The 19,744-nt window shown below is 43.2% G+C and overlaps 1 protein-coding gene across 2 annotated transcripts in view; it reads left to right on the top strand.

The window, feature by feature from the left end:
- Positions 1-2,786: 2,786 nt before the first annotated feature.
- The window catches only part of Tdrd7 (tudor domain containing 7), a 69,078-nt gene continuing 52,120 nt past the window's right edge, over positions 2,787-19,744 (top strand). For both annotated transcript variants that reach the window (XM_041667864.1, XM_041667862.1), the window contains exon 1: positions 2,787-2,915. The gene's annotated coding sequence lies outside the window, so the exon portion shown is untranslated. The remainder of the gene's footprint in view (positions 2,916-19,744) is intronic.

Genomic DNA, 19,744 nt, shown 5'->3' with positions numbered 1-19,744 from the left:
AGTAGATTAGGGGACACAGCAGAGAGAAAGCATGAGGTCTCTGAGCTCCCTAGAGTGACAGCCTTGAGAACAGGGAACAGAGAGAGGAGAAAGACATCTGAAGCAGACTGAAATTGAATAAAGGCGATGTAGAGAATTCGGTTTCAGAGAGACACTTCGGCAGACTTAGGCAGAGGTCAGATGTGAGATTATGAAAGAGAACCATGTTCAAAGAACACCCCTGAGCAAAGTCTTAGGACAGAACCTTCAGAACACAAGATATCTGGCTTCTCACATCTCCTTCTGGCCTGTTCATCACTCCTGCAGCTTTTCAATGAATGGAAAGTTCTATAAGCACAAGACTTGTAGGAACATTTCTTCATCATTAAAGCAAGTGTTCTGTAGCATAGACAAATGTAACACATCTTAAAATAATATTCCACATGTCCCCCTTTTGTCTAAATAAAAAAGAAAGATTTTGACTTTAACATAGTAAAGCTAAATACAACAAAAACAGTTATCAAGGAAGAATTACATTTACAATATTCAGTCCATTTGTATTTAGCAAATTCAGAGAAAATACCATCCATCCCGTCTTAGTGACTCCAAGGTTTTATATCTAATTTACTTTCTATCATAATTAAGAAAAAATGCAACTGTAACTATCTAGTCTTCAACTCCATCCAAGACCCCAGAAAGATAAAATATTACCCAAGTAAACAGGAAGTGCAGTGCAAGCAACTTTCAAAACTCTAAAAATGACAGAGACATCTGGCTGCCTGGACAGTCACCCAAAGTTCTTCTGTAATGTTGGGGCATCCATTTTTAGCCTAGAGTATCTGGCAGACTTTTCAGTGAAGCAGGAAATTTGAGGGATTCTCCTACCTTGTATTGGCAAAGTTCATCAGTCGCTTTCCATTGTGTCTTGTAGAAGCAGACTCTTCTCTGAAGCAAGAATCTCAAAGGACTCTTTTGCCTTGTTTTGGCAAAGTTCAGCAGTCACATTCTTGTGGGTTCTGTGTGTCCAGTCTTCACGTAGTCAAGCAGTCAAGGCAAAAGCAGTTTCTTGACCAAAGGGCTAATTTTTGTCACAATGAAAGCAAACGCCCATGGTGTTTCTTCGATGTCCATCATCCTTTTATAAAGTACATTGGTACTGTCAGGACCAGATGTGTCTCCTTGTCATGAAAAGCCTTAGGTTATTAACCAACTTAAATGCCATTTTCTGTAAGTCTTTGACGTATTTTAAAATAATCTATCTAAAATATACCTATTGAACCTTGGAAACATACCTAATGTGACTACAAGCTTGATCATTATAGATTAACTACTAGCCTCATTTCTTATTTATACGTTGCATTTTTAAATGAGCTGCATAAGCACAATACCCCAAACAAGAGTAGAAACATATACATTTTAGCAAATTTAACTTTAAATTTGTATCAATAATCCAAAACCCATGCCAATGCAAAATATTTGAGATTAATAGTTGTCTTTTTATCCTATATTTTTATATTCCCCTAAATTATAACAAACATCCATAACCCACCAAATAACCAACAGTCACCCACACCATTTATTAGGAATGTCGACGTTGTTTTCTCTAGACTGTGTCTGTTGTCTGTGGGCAAAAGCATCTTTAAGAGTCCCTGAGAAAATTTGAGATAATGGCCAAGTCCTGGGAAGACCAGCTGTAATCTTTGTTGATAGGTAGCCCCTGTCAAGATTCAGGAGGCCTCCCATGATCAAACCTGGTCCATCTTCTTTCTGAAGGTATCTAGAGCTTCTGGTCTCCTATGGGAACAAAAGCAAAACCCCTTCTCTGAAGCCTAAACAAATGTAACACATCTTTAAAACTATTCCACAAGACACATGGAATACACACACACACACACACACACACACACACACACACACACATTTATCCCCAGAAAATGCAAGTAGATGTATAGTAAAATAGAGCAGTTGCTGGACTAAGGAATGGGCCGAGAGGTAAATATCATGGAAAGAGGGAGAACTTTAGAGGATGTGGGTATGCTCGTTGTATTTTCTGTGATGGTTTCTCTGTGTGGAGCAGATTCCCTGTTAGTAGTAGATTCTCTGTTGTATGCACACCAAATACATCAAATGTACATCTGAATCGTGCAGCTCACAGTATGGAAAGTATACCTCAAACTAAAAGACGCTGGTGGAGTAGGTAGCAGGCGTTCAGCAAAAATGGACCGAATGATGCGAAGCGTTCATTGCGGGTTCAAGCAAACCAGGCGTCAAATAAATGTCAGTGGAGCTACTGTGAAGGGGGTGAATAAATAGCAGATATTCCACGCTTTTAGAGTGAATGAATTTGAGTATGTATTGAGTATGCTTATTACATACTGGACAGTATTCTAGGATCCCTGCTTTAGTTTCAGGGTAGCAGTACAGCTATACAGGTGCGAAGGAGGTGTGGCAAAGCAGAAAAGAAGGGTAGAAGGAGGCTGGCATTGTAGTGTGGTCACCATCCTCCAAAGAGTGACCGAGAAGACTGAAGATGGACTGTCTACTTGAATTAAAAGAAACTCTTGAGATGCTGAAGAGAATGAACTTTGTGGAAGGAGTGTGAGGCTCACAGCCCGAGCGCCAGCCCGGCGTGCGCACGCGCAGAAACCGCTAGGCGGCGTCGGTTTTCCCTCTCCTCGGCGAACCCCAGGGCGGGCGGTCGTGCCCTGAGCGCTTGCGCCTGCGCACATCCAGCCGAGCCGGGCGGCCGAGGGGCGGGGCTTGGTGTTGCGGGGCGTGGCCTAGAGGGCGGGGCTTTAGGTGATTTCCCAAGCCGGGGCTCAGGCGGTGCCGGGGAAACCGAAAGTGGGCGGCGGCCGCGTCGGGGGCCCTGGCGGAGGCGGTGGAGGGAGCCGGTCCCAGAAGCTCGGGCGTGGGCCGACGGCCCCCGGGACGAGGTGAGCTCAGGTCGGGGCTCGACAGGTGCGGGCGACGTGGGGCTGGCTGCGGGGCGGCAGGGCTCGGGCGGGACAGCGGCTGGGCGCGGCGTCTCAGGCCCGGGCCTGGTCCCCGACGCGGCAGGGTTCCAGAGCGTCGTGCGTGACGCCCCGGGACGTGGGCCGGGCGTCCACCGTGGAGGCCGCGGTGCAGCCAAAGATGCAGAGGGGGGCGTGGGCGGCGCGCAGATCTGAGCAAGAAGTGGCTCCCGGGCAGGAGCAACCGGCCGCGGCCGCCCGTGCGGGACAGCGGTACCCGAGCTCTGCGCAGTTGTGCCTGCCCGCGGGCCACACTGCGGCGGCCTCCGCCCTCGAGACCGGCCGGTGCAGGCCGCGCACATCAGGCAGGACCTACTCGTAGCCGTTCCTGTTAACCGTGAGCGCTGGGGAGGAAACAAGCATCCACGGAGAAGTTGTCTTGGAAGTCGGAGCTGACAGCTTTTCTGCTGCCACCCGCTTGAGGGGTACATTCCTATTAATATCTAGGGCTACCACTCCCCAGTCATATGGGGGAGCAGGGAAGGGAGCTGTGTATAGATGTTAGTGAAGACTCAGCCCCAAAGGATTCAGATTCTGCCGCTATTGACCAAGGAAACCACCTTGGCTCTGCAGGTGGAAGTATGCAGAGGAGTGAGTGTTTTGGGGAATGGAAACGCTGTAGTGGTAGAAGGGAAATTTATAATTAAATCCCTGTCCCTTCCTGGGCCCCCTGGCATGAATGAAAGTGGCATTCTACAGTGAGGCCTTTGCTGATAGGTATTGGCATCTGGGCTTCAAAGCTTAATTGTGAGGTCGGGAATAAATTGCACCCTTTCTCTGAGGCTGCTTTTCCATGTACCAGAAGGTAATAGTTAAATTGTCTTCGAAGTAAATACATCCTTTGGCTCATAATGATAATCCTCCAAAGTGGCTAGCTCTTTTTCCTTTCACCAAACTGCCCGTATTTTACAGGTTGGGGCGTCGAGGAGGACAGGAACACACAGAACTTTCTCTAGGATCAGTTGGCACGTGGTGGAGATTTCTGTAGTTGCACCAGATGACATAGTTGAGCTTCAGTTGCATGCAGAGTCCACCGCTGCTCGTGGAGTTTACACTCCAGTTCCTCGGCCCTTCTCTTTCCTAGATTCCCTCTTTGCTGAGACAGTGAGGCAGCACTTGGCAGCCCTCAGATTTTCCTCCCTGGGGATCGCAAGGGAAATGTAATCCCTGCTAATACCTTTTAAATGCGCCACATGATCGTGGCTGAGTGAACTGTTGTGTATTGCATCAAGAGTTTGGAACTCTAGAAAAGATTCTTTTAAAGTTTTCTTTCTAATATAATTAGGTGTTTGATAGAAATGTAAGGAGTACACTTTATAATTAAATTCTGCAGCTCGTTTTGAGTTTGATGCAGTACAAACAGCAAGAATTGTGCTTTGACGCAGGAAAAAAAAGTCTAGATGCTTTCATGGATCAGGAGTTTCTTGATGCTTGGAGTGAATTTGACTTTCATTTTTATATGAATCAGGATTTCTTTTTTGGTTTTTCTCTTTGTTTCCATCACTGTCCTTCATTGTCCTCATAAATTCCCCAAGAGCCCAAAGTCTGTCTTTTCAAACAAACAAAAAGTAGTCACTTGTTACACTTGTTTATGCTGTGGCACATTTGTTTAATGATCAAAAATGTGTGGCATTTTTGTTGTTGTTGCTTTTCTTTAACTCTGTGAAGCTGTGTTTCTTGGCCTGTCAAAAAACACCTGATCGGTCTAAGAGCTGAATGACCAATAGCAAGACAGGAGAAAGGATAGGCAGGGCTGGCAGGAAGAAAGGATTTATAGGAGACCTCTGGGGAGAGAAAAGATTGAGGAGCAAGGGAAAGGAGAGAGGACACCAGGGGCCAGTCACCCAGCTATACAGCAAGCCAGAAAGAAGTTAAAAAAAAAAAAAACAAAGAAAGAGAGGCAAAAGATAGATGGGATAGTTTAAGAAAAGCTGGCTAACCTGGTGGTGGTGACTCATGCCTTTAATCCCAGCACTCAGGAGACAAAGGCAGGTGGATTTCAGCACTTGGGGGACAGAGGCAGGTGGATCTCTTGAGTTTGAGGCCTGTCTGGTCTACAGAGTGAGATCCAGGACAGCTAGGGCTGTTACATAGAGAAACCCTGTCTCAGGAAAAAAAGAAAAGAAAGACTGGCTAATAACAAGCCAAACTAAGTCCAGGCATTCATAAGAACAAGACTCCGTGTGTGATTTATTTGGGAGCTGGGTGATGGGCCTCCCAAAGGAGCCAAAGAGCAAAGAGTTTTTAAAACACACACACACACACAACTACAAATGGGCTCCAGAGTTTGATGGAAATTATGGGTTTGCTTACTCTTGACAGAGCTGCACAAGCTGAAATATCAAGTCTGCTGTTTCCTCCTTAGAGATTCTTAAATACCTTGCTCCCTTTTCTGAGGAATCTTACTGCTCTGTAAGATGAAAGGCTTGAGTTAGCCTAAATGATGTCTAAAATCTTCCAGCACACACTTTTAGGTCTCCACTTGCTAAGCTCACGTAAGATCTTGAGAGCAGCAGTTATCCAAAGTATGTCCTCTAGACCAGTGGTTCTCAGCATTCCTAATGCTACGACCCTTTAGTGCAGTTCCTCATGATGTGGTGACCTCCAACTATAACATTTTTTTAGTTGCTACTTCATAAGTGTAATTTTACTAGTGTTATGAATTGTAATATTAATATCTAATATGCAGCCCCATTGGGGGTTTGGCCCACAGGTTGAGAACTACTGCTCTAGTGGGATGTACAGATGCTTCAGCATTGAGTAAGTAGCTAATAAAAGAGGGTTTACCCTAATCATTCTTTGGGTTTATTTGGGTAATTAGAATTTATGAAAGGGGATTAGAATTTATGATTGGAAAAACGTGAGAAAGACGAGACAGATTATACAGTTAAGAACAGCTAAGGAAAGGAGGAACTTAGCAGTATAAAAAACACAGACGAGAGCCGCAGTGGTGCCACTGTGGTAGGACATCTAAGGCATATGATGCTTGCCTGCGGGATACCCAGGTCAGTGGTAGACGGCATCAGAGAACATCTGTTTCAGATGCATCAAAGCTCAGGTTGTGTGTGGTGGTGCTCGTCTGAATCCCAGCATTTAGAAGGCAAAGCCAGGAGGATCTGGAGTTTGAGACCAGCCTGAACATTATATAGTGAGACTCTGACTCAAGAAAACACCAAGTTCCACAGATTCTTCAAAATAGGACTTTCTTGAGTCATTTTTAGGTGCATTAAAGAAAAAGGGCAATTTTACATGGTATAGTTTTGAAATACAGTGAGGATTGTTTGAAGTTGTGTACATTGTTTAAATTTAGGATTGGCAGTATAGCTCAGAAGTAGAGCCCCTGCCTAGCATGCAGAAGGCCCTGGATTTCTGTCTCCAGTACCACCCCTCCCCCCCATACACATTTAAATTTGATGTCCTGTACTTCTTATACAGCATTAGTGTCTTGGGACATTTGCAGTGAATTGTGTAGCATAGAAGAAAGAGAAAGGATGATGGAAAGTGAGAAGCAGTCAGGCTCACCAGAGTTTTTCCAACATTTTATTGGATTAGGATACATCCCTTTTAAATCAGCTTGTGGTAGGTCCCTGTTTCCATTTCTGAAGGTTTGTCACCAAGCACACATCTAGATTGGTAGTGTTCTCAGAAAGAAAGATTTAGATTGGAAGTCAGGAGACGAGAGGTTTTTGATTCTGGCCATGAACTGGGTAAGAGCTAGAAGACTCAATCATGGGCCTCAGTTTCTTCTTTTTTCAGAGTTAAATTTTAAAAGATTTATTTTATGCGTATGAATGTTTTACTTGCATGTATATATGTGTGTGTACTAGGTATGTGCCTGGTGCCTGTGAAAGTCAGAAGACCATTGGATCCCCTGGAACTGGAGTTCCAGGCAGGTGTGAACTGCCATGTGGTGGCTGAGAACAGAACCCAGGTCCTCTGCAAGAGCAGAGTACTTTTAACGTCTAAGCTATCTCTCCACTCCCAGTTTCTTCATTTTGTTATGTGTGTAAATATGTAGTTTCATTTGTGTTTGTGCACTTGGGTGTGGAGGCCAGAGGTCAGCATTGGGTATCTTCCTTCCTCTGTCATTTTTTGAGACAGTCTCTGACTGCACCTGGAGCATGCCGAGTTGGCTAGTCTGACTGTTCACTGAACCCCAGGATCCTTCTGTCCCCACTCTCCTCCTTCCTTGGGATTGCAGAGACAAGCTGCTGTGTCCAGCTTTTGACATGGAGCTGGAGTTCTGAACTGTGTATTCATGCTGTGTGGCAAGCACTTTACCCACTAAGCCATCTTCTAAGCTCCAGCTTCCTCATTTTTAAACTTATAGTTTTAAGGTGCCCGTGTTGTGTGACAAAACTTTTCCTGGGGAGATACTGCACACACATCTACTCACCCCAGATTAGCCCATGACAAACCAAAGTACAGACGCCACCAAAGTCCAACTTGGTGAACCAGTGAGTTTTATTGGTGTTACTTCCAGGAATATGGTTGAGGAGTTAATTACAGGAGCAGAAATGACTCAGTGACAGCTACATCACCAAAGCTAACCTCAGTAATGGTGACAGCTCACAGAAGTTGAAAACCTGGAGCACACTGCATAGCCTGCAGGCAGCTCAACAGGTTGAACAGTGTCCATCCCAAATGACTCAGTTATTCTAAACCTCTTCCAGGCGGCTGCATTTACTTGAGATGTTTACTTTTCAGCTTGGCTTGGCTGAGAGGGACTCTCAGCTTTTATTGTTTACTCTGGCAGAGAGAGGCCTAGTGAGTCTGGTCAGTTTCATGGACTTCCTGAAGCTATTTTGAGTTGTTTACCTTGCTTTAAGGCGTTTCCCTGTAGGATGGAATGTGTCGGTCTCTTTTTTTTGTTTGTTTGTTTTTTGTTTTTCTTTTTTTTCCGTTTATTTATTTATTAAAGATCATGTCCTACACTGTCCTAGACACCTGGGTCTGGGGAATTGTGTCTTGCTCCAAGACGGGTTGCCAAAGCAATTAGTGACCTTTTGCCTACTTGTTCCGAGAGAAATCAGGGAGCTCCACTGGCTTGTTCACCAAACTTGTCAGCGTATTGATACATGTCCTTATAAAGCAAGTAAGTGAATCTAGACAACTTCTGATATTTTGAATTAAATGCAAAACTAGAAATTTCTTCAACCACTTTTCTTTTTTTCAGCCAGTATATTTATCCATGGTCACTTTCCATACATAGTGTTTGAGTAGCTGCTGTATGCACACACCGTGCTAAAGTACGTGTAATGCCGGTATGCTAATTCTGTTCCGCAAGAGGGAGTGAAAACGGAGCATAGTCTGCCATAGCATTTCTAGCTCACTGGCAGGCATTTGCAAGCTGGCTTTGTGACTAATAATTCCCATGCCTATTTCTAGTTTGCTTTGCTGCTTGGGAGCTTTCCTTAACTCAGGCACCTATTATACGCTGACTGGACAGCCCTCAGGAGTGGGACCTGAGAATCTGCAGACTGAAATAGAAGGCTCACTCCATTTCTCTCTGCCTAGCCTTGCCTGGTCACCTGGTCTTATAGGACATCTGAGAATCACAAAATAAAAGCCTTAAATTTCACTTAAATTCAGTGAAAATCAAACTTGCATCTACTACACCATTTTTAGAGACTAGAAGTAAGGGAAGAGGTTGAGGCAGAATACCTAAAACTTTGCTTTTGGAATCTCAAAGTTGAAATTCCCTTGATAAGCTTACTGTTGTGCTTGTAATGAATGATTCCCAAGATTTATAAAAAATAAAATTAAAAAGTACTTGATTTTTTTAGAGGAAGGTATTCCTATGAACCTGAAGAGTATAATTGCCATCTGTAAAAATTCTAAACAGATAAACAAAATTTCATGATTTTCAAAGATTTCATAAGTTGCAGCATTCTAAAGCACTGTATACTGTAAAATACTATTTAAAGCTGTGTGTCTGATTTTGTCAATACCTAAAGCAATGCAGCTAATGGGATTTGGAACAGACTAGAAAACTCACCATGCACGAGAACAAGAGAAACATCTCAGCATCCTATCTGCTACCCAGGAGTTGCAGCATTTAACCTCACCTCAGATGTTTAGAGAGCTAGTATCCTTTGCAAGACAGTGTGCTTTAGGAAAAAAGCAGGATATGGAGGTGACCTTGGTTTACAGACTGTAGCCATATGCATAGGCATGGCTTTCTACTCTTCTCAAATATATGCTCGTTTTTGTAGCAAAAAAAAAAAAACCTCTCTGGAAATCAATTACTGATTGTACTTCTGGTATTTCTCAGTTGATTAAATAGATAACTAGCAAAAGCTTCAGCAGAGTAACACATTGTGTTTGAAAACAGAAATATCTCTAAGTTTGCAGCATTCAGGATGGAAGCAGCACTTACTGCCCCCTGGGATGCTTGGACGACTGACAGTAATGCCATGGTAATGGCCCTGAGCACTGCCTACTCATTGTGAACTCGGGGCTCAGTGTGAACTCAGGGCCCAGAAATAATCTAACAGTTGCTTTTCATCTGATGGCAGAGTAGTATAGTAGTCTTTAATTTATAACTACCAATGTAACTTGAGAACAGTTTTAATAAAATGGCTTCATGATATTTATGTAATAGCTCACACGTATGTTGTATTTTAGGGAATAGAAGGAAGAAGGGAACAGATAGTTAGATGGCGAATTTATCATTCGTTCAATATATTTATTGAGCTCTTGTGGTCTAGACCCTAGAGAGTCTGCAGAGAATGGACACAGTCCTCCAGTGGAGACAGCAGCAAAGTGAATGTTACAGGGTGATGATACACATTAAGGTGACAGGCAGACGTGTGGAACAGAGATGACCATGCAGCTGCCACAGTGTCTGACTTTGAGTAGAGTGATGACCAGGGCAGGCATTGCTGAGACTATGACATTTGAGGTACTTTCCTGAAGAGAGCAGTATTGCCTGTAGGGCAAGGAGTTTACAGGTGTGAGGCTGGCAAGCACAAAGGTCCTAAGTTGGGCACCATGGGCACAGTCCAGGAAAGGTAAGGATGAGTACAGAGAGTGAGGGAAAGAAAGAAGAATTGAGGTCAGAGAAGTGGGGTAGGAACAGACAGATTTTGGTTTCTTGTCTGAATAAGACAGGATGGAAGTAGGTTTTGAGCAGAAGAATAGCATGATGGGATTTAACATGTAAGGATGCTCTGTTTGATAGGTGTGGTCTGAAGTATAGATCCTAGAAGGTAAAGTGGGAGTAGAGACCAGCCAAGAGGCAAAGATGCTACTAGCATGTACTAGAGAACAACCTCATGGAGGTGGTAGGGAGTGGTGGGTGCCAGTCATCCATTGTCATAGTGATGAGGCAGAAGGAGAAAGAACTTCTGGTAGGGAACCTTCCCATTCTGGGCCTGGAAGAAGGAGCTTGTGCCAGGAAAATAAGTGTGCTCTTTGCATGCTGGCATTGAATTTGGACACACAAGCAAAGACAGGTCCAGACACAACTTTCTGCAGGCTCCTGGTCCTCCCCACTAAATGAAATAAAAATATATCAAAATATATCACCTATTTGTTGGCAACTTTGCTGTGGAAATAAATGCTAAAATGTAGGTTTTTAAAATTGTATAATCTGTGCTTAAAAGAGAATATCGGGTAAAGGGAACACTCCTCCATTGTCAGTGGGAGTGCAAACTGGTACAAGCCTGTTGGATATCAGTGTGGCAATTTCTCAGAAAATTAGGAAACAACTTCCTCAAGACCCAGCAATACCACTTTTGGGTATATATCCAAAGGATGCTCAATCATACCATAAAGACATGTGTTCAGCTATGTTCATAGCAGCATTGTTTGTCATAGCCAGAACCTGGAAATAACCTAAATGCCCCTCAGCCAAAGAATGGATAAGGAAAATGTAGGATATTTACATAATGGAGTTACTACACAGCAGAAAAAAAATGACATCTTGAATTTTGCAGGCAAATGGATGAATCTAGAAAACATCATATTGAGTGAGGAAACCTTGACCCAGAAAGACAAATATCATATGTACTCATAAGTGGCTTTTAGACATAAAGCAAAGAAAACCAGCCTACAATTCATAATCTCAGAGAACCTAGACAACAAAAAGGACCCTAGCAGAGACATACATGGATCTAATCTACATGGGAAGTAGAAAGTAGAAAAAGACAAGATCTCTTGAGTAAATTGGGACCATGGGGACCATGGGAGAGGGTAGAAGGAGAGAGGGGAGAAGAGAAAAATATATAGCTCAAAAAACAATAAAAAGGAAAAAAATTAGAAAAAAAAGAGAATGTCAGTAGCAGGTATATGTGTAACATAAAATTTTACTAGGGCAGCTCAGAAAATTTCCCTTAGCTGAAGCAGTTGCCAAGGAACAGAATTCAGACATACAGGTAGAAAGGGTAGGAAGTGAGAACCGAGGATGCCCGTGCACTGGCCCACATAGATGAGCTAGCTCTCTCACTGGAGCCTCTGCCTGGCCACACACCTGTCTACACAAATGATGATTAAGCTTCGCAGTAGAAGGGCGGGGCAGTTAGCGCACTGGTCCTATGATACCTGGTAGGTCTGGAAATTCATAGCCTGAGAGAAGGAAGTGCATTGAAAGAGGAAATTAGAGAAGACAGCTTTGGGCCCAGCTTCCCAGTGACAGTTACGTCCTGAGTGGGATGTGTGGCTTTCACCACCTCCTTACCTTCCTTTAAAAAAGAAAAAGGCCCCTGCTTGGGAAACTGCTGTTGGCCACTCTTTAAAAACAGAAGAAGGAAGACAGAGAGGGCACTTATCCCGGGCAAGGATGGAAAACTGCCCTGGGGAATGAAGAGAAGCAGGCTTGTGTGGAGCAGCCAAAGAACTCACTGTTGATGAGCCTGCGGGATGGAGGAGGCCTGGTCTTTTAAACCATTTTTGTGTCTGTGTTAGTGGAAGGCTTTCTAGTAGTCACTGAAATAAGCCTGCCAGAGGTTTGTCCACACAAGGAAAGTTTGTATACATGCATGTTCAGGCTTTATGTCATTTCTCTTGGCTAAGTTACTCAGGAGTGTGATTGCTGAGCTCTGAGAAATGTATGCTTCTCTCCTGGGAAACTGCTAAACTATCTTCGGAGAACTGCTTTGAACACCCACCAGGAATGCACTTAAGTTCTGGTTACTCTGCATTCGAGAATAGCAGTACTTTGTATTGTCAGCTTTAAAAGTGTGTGTGGTAGATGCATGTGTGTGCAGGCACTATCATCTGCTAGACGATAACTATGTGTTAGAGATATGTATGTATATGTGGGTGTGCTTGCCCCTGCATGTGTTTGTTGGAGGCCAGGGTTTGATGTTGGGTGTCTTATTCTAGTGTTCTCTATCCTATTTTTAAAGACAGGGGTTCTCCTTTTAAAAAAATATTTATGTATTCTTTAATGTTTGAGTGCTCTGTCTGCACATATGCCGGCATGCCAGAAGAGAACATCAGATCCTATTAAGTATGGTTGTGAGCTGCCAGGTGGTTGCTGGACTTGGAACTCAGGATCTCTGGAAGAGCAGCCAGTGCTCTTAACCCTCTGAGCCATCTCTCCAGCCCAGGGTTCTCTCCTTTCTGGCTACTGTCTCTTCCCTCCAGTGATGGTGTTATAAATTTATGCTGTCTGCTTAGCTTTCCATGTGAGTGCTAGGGATCCAAATTCATGTCCTCATGATTGTGTAGCAAGCACTTCACTCACCGAGACATCGCTCTGGCCAATCAGTAGTTGGTGTTGGTAGTGACAGTGGTGGGGTGTGTGTGCGTGTATGCAGGCACCCCCATGTTGTAACACACATGCAGGAGTTAAAGGACAGCTGGAGGTTGGTCTACTCACCGTCTGCCTTGTCTGAGACAAAGTCTCTTTGTTTTTTCTGAATATGCCAAGGTAGCTGGGAGCTCTCAGGGACCTACCTTTTATCCCCGTCTCAGCATAGGGCCGCTAGCATTACAGACCTTTTAAAGGTTCTGGAGGTTTGAACTAAGGTTTTCACATGGCAAGTGTTCTATTTGGTTTTTGACTGTGTCTGCCATTTTGATTTATTATTGACTTTCTTGTCTCTGTGCAGGGAGTATTTGGAAGAAGGAAAGGGAAGGGTGAAACAATGTGATTGTTATATAATCTCGAAAAATAAAACAATTTTAAAAACGTATTTGTCTTTGACATGTGCATCTCTACTGAAGTGTGTGTTCAAGTTGCTTGTTATTTCAGTTGGACTTTATTGAGTGTTTATACAGAGCACTGGTTCATTTTTTTTTTTTTTTTTTTTTGCTAAGGGTCTCTCTCTATATGAAGTGCTGTATGTCCTGAAACTCACTCTGTAGAGCTACCCTTGAACTTACTTCTACCTCTGGAGTACTGGGATTAAAAGCATGCGCCACCATATCCAACTGAGTACCAACTCTTTGCTAACTTTATTATGAAAATACTTTCTCTTAGTCTGACACCTGTCTTCATTTTCTTAGCATCTTTTGGAAGAGAAGTTTAAATTTTTGATGAAATTCAATTTGTCAACTTCTTTGCAGTCAAAAATAATAATCTACATTTTAGGCACATAAACCCACTCATGGCTAGTAGCTCCCATGTGGATGGCACATAAAATAATTCCTCGGCAGAGTGTGGTGGCAAAGGCCTATAATCTCAGCTCTAAAGAGTCTAGGGCAGGCAGACCACAGGTTCAAGGGTATCATGAAGTACATGGTGAGTTCCAGCATAGCCTGGGCTACATGATGAAATCCAGTCTTCTTAAGAAGTTTTTAAAACCTAGATAAAGTGTTTTTATTTATTTATTTATTTAATCACAGAAAGCTCTATTAGGCAGCATTGGTGAAAGTTTAAAAATGCCCTCTGGTTTTCCACTTTCCTTTAGTGACAGGGTAAGCTACCTTTTCTGGTTTCTTGAGGGATATTCTGAATGTTTCTTCATTCTGTCTTTTTCTCTGAAAAACTGAAGCTGATAACAGTTACTAGTCTAAAGAGCATGTGAGTTGTCATTAATAGATCAACATCTTTAGATAAAATCCCTACTAATTCCTAGGGACTCAAATCCACCTTTCAATTTTCTCTCTTACTCAGCTTTTCTACTGTTCATTAATCCTTGAAAAATAACATTTTTAGTTTTTGAAATTATAATTACATCATTTTCCCCATTCCCTTTTCTCCTTTCAATCACTCCTCTTCCCCTCTTGCACTATCTCAAATATGTGGCCTGTTTTTCTTTGTCGTATGCGTGTGCACACCCACACATAGACACTTAAACACACACATATTCCTAAATGTATAAGTCCAACTGTTGATTCTGTGTAATGTTTTTTGTGTGTGTATGGTTTCTGGACAGCCCATTGGTGAGCTCTTCCTAGGGAAGCCGTTTCTTGCACTCTCAGCATTCCTTGGTTGCCTGTAGTTCTCTGTCTACAGAGGCTTGGTGAGGTTTCCCTCATTCATGTTAGTATGTCTTTTGGTGTCTACTATGTTCAGGTCTTGCTTAATCAACTTATTGATAAGGCTTCATGATTGTAGCTTCTCTGTCATTTTTAGGAGACATCTCACAGCGAACCTGCCATTTCTCTGACTTTTAAAGTGTTTCTGCCCCCTCTTCCTCAGTAATCCCTAAACCTTATTAGATTCAGGAGTATGCTGTATATGTATTGTTTGGAACTGGGCACCACACAGAATCTTGTTCATGGTTCTGTCCATTTACCTGCAGATTTTAGGGTTTTTTTTCCTTGATAGCTGAATACTGTTCCACTGTCTATGTACCACATTTTCAATATCTGTTCATTGATTGAAGGACATGGGGGTTATTTCCGTTTCCTAGCTGGTCTGAGTAGTGTGGCAGTGAACATGATTGAGCAAGTGTGTGTGAGCGTGGCTGAGCAAGTGTGTGTGAACATGGCTGAGCAAGTGTGTGTGAACATGATTGAGCAAGTGTGTGTGAACGTGGCTGAGCAAGTGTGTGTGAACGTGGCTGAGCAAGTGTGTGTGAACGTGGCTGAGCAAGTGTGTGTGAGCGTGGCTGAGCAAGTGTGTGTGCGCGTGGCTGAGCAAGTGTGTGTGAGCGTGGCTGAGCAAGTGTGTGTGAGCGTGGCTGAGCAAGTGTGTGTGAACATGATTGAGCAAGTGTGTGTGAACATGGCTGAGCAAGTGTGTGTGAACGTGGCTGAGCAAGTGTGTGTGCGCGTGGCTGAGCAAGTGTGTGTGCGCGTGGCTGAGCAAGTGTGTGTGAACGTGGCTGAGCAAGTGTGTGTGAACGTGGCTGAGCAAGTGTGTGTGAACGTGGCTGAGCAAGTGTGTGTGAGCGTGGCTGAGCAAGTGTGTGTGCGCATGGCTGAGCAAGTGTGTGTGAGCATGGCTGAGCAAGTGTGTGTGAACGTGGCTGAGCAAGTGTGTGTGAGCGTGGCTGAGCAAGTGTGTGTGAGCGTGGCTGAACAAGTGTGTGTGAACGTGGCTGAGCAAGTGTGTGTGAGCGTGGCTGAGCAAGTGTGTGTGAACGTGGCTGAGCAAGTGTCTGTGAAGTAGGATGGCAAGTCCTTTGGGCACATTCAAGGAGTAGTATAGCTAGATCATAGCAGATTTATTTTTATTCTTTGAGGATTTCCACACTGATTTATAGAATGACTGGGCCAGTTTGTAGTCTGACCAGCAGTAAGAGAGTGCTCCTTTTCCCCCACGTCCCCTCCAGCATTTGTTGTTGGTCTTTGCAATTCTGACTGGGGTAAGAGGAAATCTCAGTTATTTTGATTTGCACTTCCCTAATTGCTAGGGGTAGTGAACATTTTAAAAAGCTGCTTCTTAGCCACTTTTATATCTTCTTTTGAGAACTTCCTGTTCATGTCCCAAGCCATTATTTTTTTGAATAGGTCATTTGTTTTTCAGACTCCTATTTTCTTTTCTTAGTTCTTTATATATTCTGGATATGAATCCTTTGTTAGATATATAGCTGGCAAAGATTCTCTCCCATTCTGTGGGCTTCCTTCTCACCCAGTTGATTGTGATTTTAGATAGGCAGAAGCTCTTTTATATTTTATGAAGTCACACTCATGGTTGTTGGCCTCAATTCATGGGCAGCTGGGTCCTGTTCACAAAGTCCTCTCTTACATCTGTTTCTTGTAGGGCACTGCCTGTGTTTCCTTGGAGTAGTTTTAGTGTTTTGGGTTTTACATTTATGTTTTTGATCCATTTGGAGTTAAGTTTTGTTTTGTTTTTATTTTGCAGGGTGATAGGTAGGGGCCTAATTTCATTATTCTTAATATGGACATTCAATTTTTTTTAAAAATTATGTCGTTCTCCAGTGTATGCTTTTGGCATCTTTGTAGAATATTAGATGGATGGAGTTATGTGTGTGATGGAGGAAGGTCATTGGTTAAATAATAAAGAAACTGCTTAGGCTCATAGGTTAAAACATAGGTGGGAGGAGTAAACAGAGCAGAATGCTGGGAGGAAGAGGAAGTGAGCTCAGACTCGACAGCTCTCCTCTCGGGGGCAGATGCCTCAGAGAGACGCCATGCTCCCCGCTCCCAGGCAGACACATGCGATGAAGCTCCGACCCAGGATGGACGTAGGCTAGAAGCTCCCTGGTAAGCCACCTCGTGGGCTACAGCAGATTATTAGAAATGGGCTAGTCCAGGTGCGAGAGTTAGCCTAGAAGAGGCTAGATAGAAATGGGCCAAGCAGTGTTTAAATGAATACAGTTTGTGTGTTGTTATTTCGGGCATAAGCTAGCAGGCGGCCAGGGTGCTGGGGACGCAGCCCTGCCGCTCCAGTTACAACAGAATGGCGCCCAGACGTGTGGACAACTGAATCCACAGAAAGCCTGAAAAAGCTTGGGAAAGAGTAAAGCATGTTTTCTTGGTAACTGCAATTTCTGGGTTCTACTCTGCTTGCTAGAGCCAAGCAAGCGCTCTCATCTAAGAGAGGCTTCCTGACTCAGCTTCAGCTGCAAAACCCTGCAGCTCTTAAGAGGTCCTGCCACAAAACACTTAAATGGTGTTGACAAAAAGCTGAACGCATGCTTTTCGGTTTTCATCCGTAGCTGAAAAAAAGCTGCGCCGTTTAAAAATGCCGGCTTTCTGGGCCATCCTGCCAGGGCAAACTCTGACTCTTTTACGCAGGCGGTTCGTTTGGTTTGCAAGCACAGGCTGCTGAAGCTTGCTTGCTGGCAAGGACCTTGAAACACCATAGAATTGTGGCTATAAACATGGCTACAGCCTGTATCTCCGCCATGAGGCTGGAAAGCTAAGGAATGGACTGGATCTAGCTGGCAAAGCCATGGCTTTAGTCCTACTGATATTGCTTGGTAAATTAAAGACTCATGTGGTCAGAAAAAGAGAGATATACAGTAAAGAGAGATTCAAAGACAAAGAAAATTTCTAAATGGTTTACAGTGTGTTAAAAATATATGCAGGCTAAAAGTTGAAGTTCTTAAAATAAAAAAAAGGAAGAGAGTAGTTGGGTGTGGTAGTACACACCTTTAATCCCAACACTTGGGAGACAAAGGGAGATTGACCTCTGTGACTTCAAGGTGTGGTAGCACACGCCTTTAATCCCAGTGCCTAGAAGGCAGAGACAAACAGATCTCTGTGAGTTCAAGGTGTAGTAGTGTTTAATCCCAATGCCTGGGAGGCAGAGACAGGTGGATCTCTGAGAGTTCAAGGACAGCCTGGTCTACAGAGTTATTCCAGGTCAAAGATACAGAGAACCTGTCTCAAAAAGCAAAAAATAAAAGTAAAAATAAACAAAATAGAGGTTAAAACAAAGCTGTACAAAGATGGAAAATACACAGAGAATTTTGATACTGTATGCTATTATGCTCTGTTTGAATTGTTTGAATGCTGAGAAAAGAGCAACAACTGCTAAAGGATATTTGTTTATAAATGCTGCTGAACTAATCCAACATAGATACTTTGAAAATGCCTTGACTTTGAAATTTGGATCTAAGGACATGATGCTTTGGAAAGGAGTTTTTTATTTTGTTATCACAGAGGATGAGACCCTGTTCATTTCTTCTATTCCTATATGGTATGATGGACCACGCCCTCCTGAAGGGTTGCTGTGAACATCTTCAGAAAATTGCTTCGCTCAACTGCCAACTGAGATGAAACTAGCACACAGGTTATACCATGAAAGACCTAATTAACGACGCCCCCATTCAGCAGGAAGCAGTTTGGAGAGAAAAAACTGCGCCCATATTCCCAAATATGGTTTATAAACGTTCTTTAGCATTTAAAGGGGGATATGATATAGATATGAATAATTTGTATTAGTATAGATTTTGCTTTATTGATAGAGATTTAAGGTCAATTCTGTTATATGTATATGCATATTTCTGCTATTGATTAAGATATTGTGATTGTGTAGTTCATTAAAAAATGTAATGTATAATTAAGAAATATAGGTTAATGGATAATCATCAGTAATAGTCAAATTTGTAGTCATGTTAGTTAGATTTTCTAGATATATAGATATATATTTCAGTTAGATAGACATTCTTCATATCTTTCAAAGACTGCAGAATATGGCATTTAATGTTTTAATAACTTAGGGTTTTTCATGACAATGAGACACTCTGCTCCTGGCAGCACCAATCTACTTCAAGAATAAGATGGGCATCGAAGAGGATTCTTATGGAGTTTGATAGCCATTTGGGCAAGAAACTGTTCTTGCCTGGACTATTGCATAAACTGGACACAGAGAACCCGCAGAGAGAGGACTGCTAAACTTGCCTAAAGGTGAGATGGTCTTTCGGGGTTCCTGATTCATGAAAGAGTCTGCAAGACATTCTTCAGGACAAGCAGATAGTGACTGCCTTTGAAATTTCCTGCTTTGTGGAAATGTCTGCTGGAAACTATGGGCCTGTAGGCCGAAGATGGATGCCCCAACGGTACAGAGGAACTTTGGGTGACTATACAGGCAGCGAGATGTCTCTGTTATTTCTAGAGTTTTAAAAGTTGCTTATTTCTTGTTTGCTTAGGTAATATTGTATCTTTCTGGAGTCTTTGATGGAGTTAAGAATAGTTAGTTATAGTTATAGTTTTCCTTAGTTATGATAAAGATTATTGTAATTTTTACTTGATAACTGTTTTGTTATATGTAATTTTGCTATGTTAAAGTTAAAGCCTTTCCTTTTTGTTTAAACAGAAAAAGGGGAAATGATGGAGGAAGGTCATTGGTTAAATAATAAAGAAACTGCTTGGGCTCATAGGTTAAAACATAGGTGGGAGGAGTAAACAGAGCAGAATGCTGGGAGGAAGAGGAAGTGAGCTCAGACTCGACAGCTCTCCTCTCGGGGGCAGATGCCTCAGAGAGACGCCATGCTCCCCGCTCCCAGGCAGACACATGCGATGAAGCTCCGACCCAGGATGGGCGTAGGCTAGAAGCTCCCTGGTAAGCCACCTCGTGGGCTACAGCAGATTATTAGAAATGGGCTAGTCCAGGTGCGAGAGTTAGCCTAGAAGAGGCTAGATAGAAATGGGCCAAGCAGTGTTTAAATGAATACAGTTTGTGTGTTGTTATTTCGGGCATAAGCTAGCAGGCGGCCGGGGTGCTGGGTACGCAGCCCTGCCGCTCATATTACAACATGTGTGCTCATGTTTGGGCCTTCAATTTTGCTGCACTGTTTGTGCCAGTCACGGCACTTTAGAGCATTCTATTGATACTCTTTTGGTCTGCGAGACACTGGGATACAGCTCTTGTCTCCTCCCTCCTATCCCTCCTACCCATTCTTCCCTCTTCCCCACTTTTGTCAGCCTTTTGTAGTTCTTTT

The sequence above is a fragment of the Microtus oregoni genome, unplaced genomic scaffold (genome assembly GCF_018167655.1).
Source record: "Microtus oregoni isolate MIOR12 unplaced genomic scaffold, Mior012 000017F_ref0000208, whole genome shotgun sequence".
NCBI lineage: Eukaryota > Metazoa > Chordata > Mammalia > Rodentia > Cricetidae > Microtus > Microtus oregoni.
Note: the sequence above shows the minus strand (reverse complement) of the source record. Positions and strands in the feature narration are given on the sequence as shown.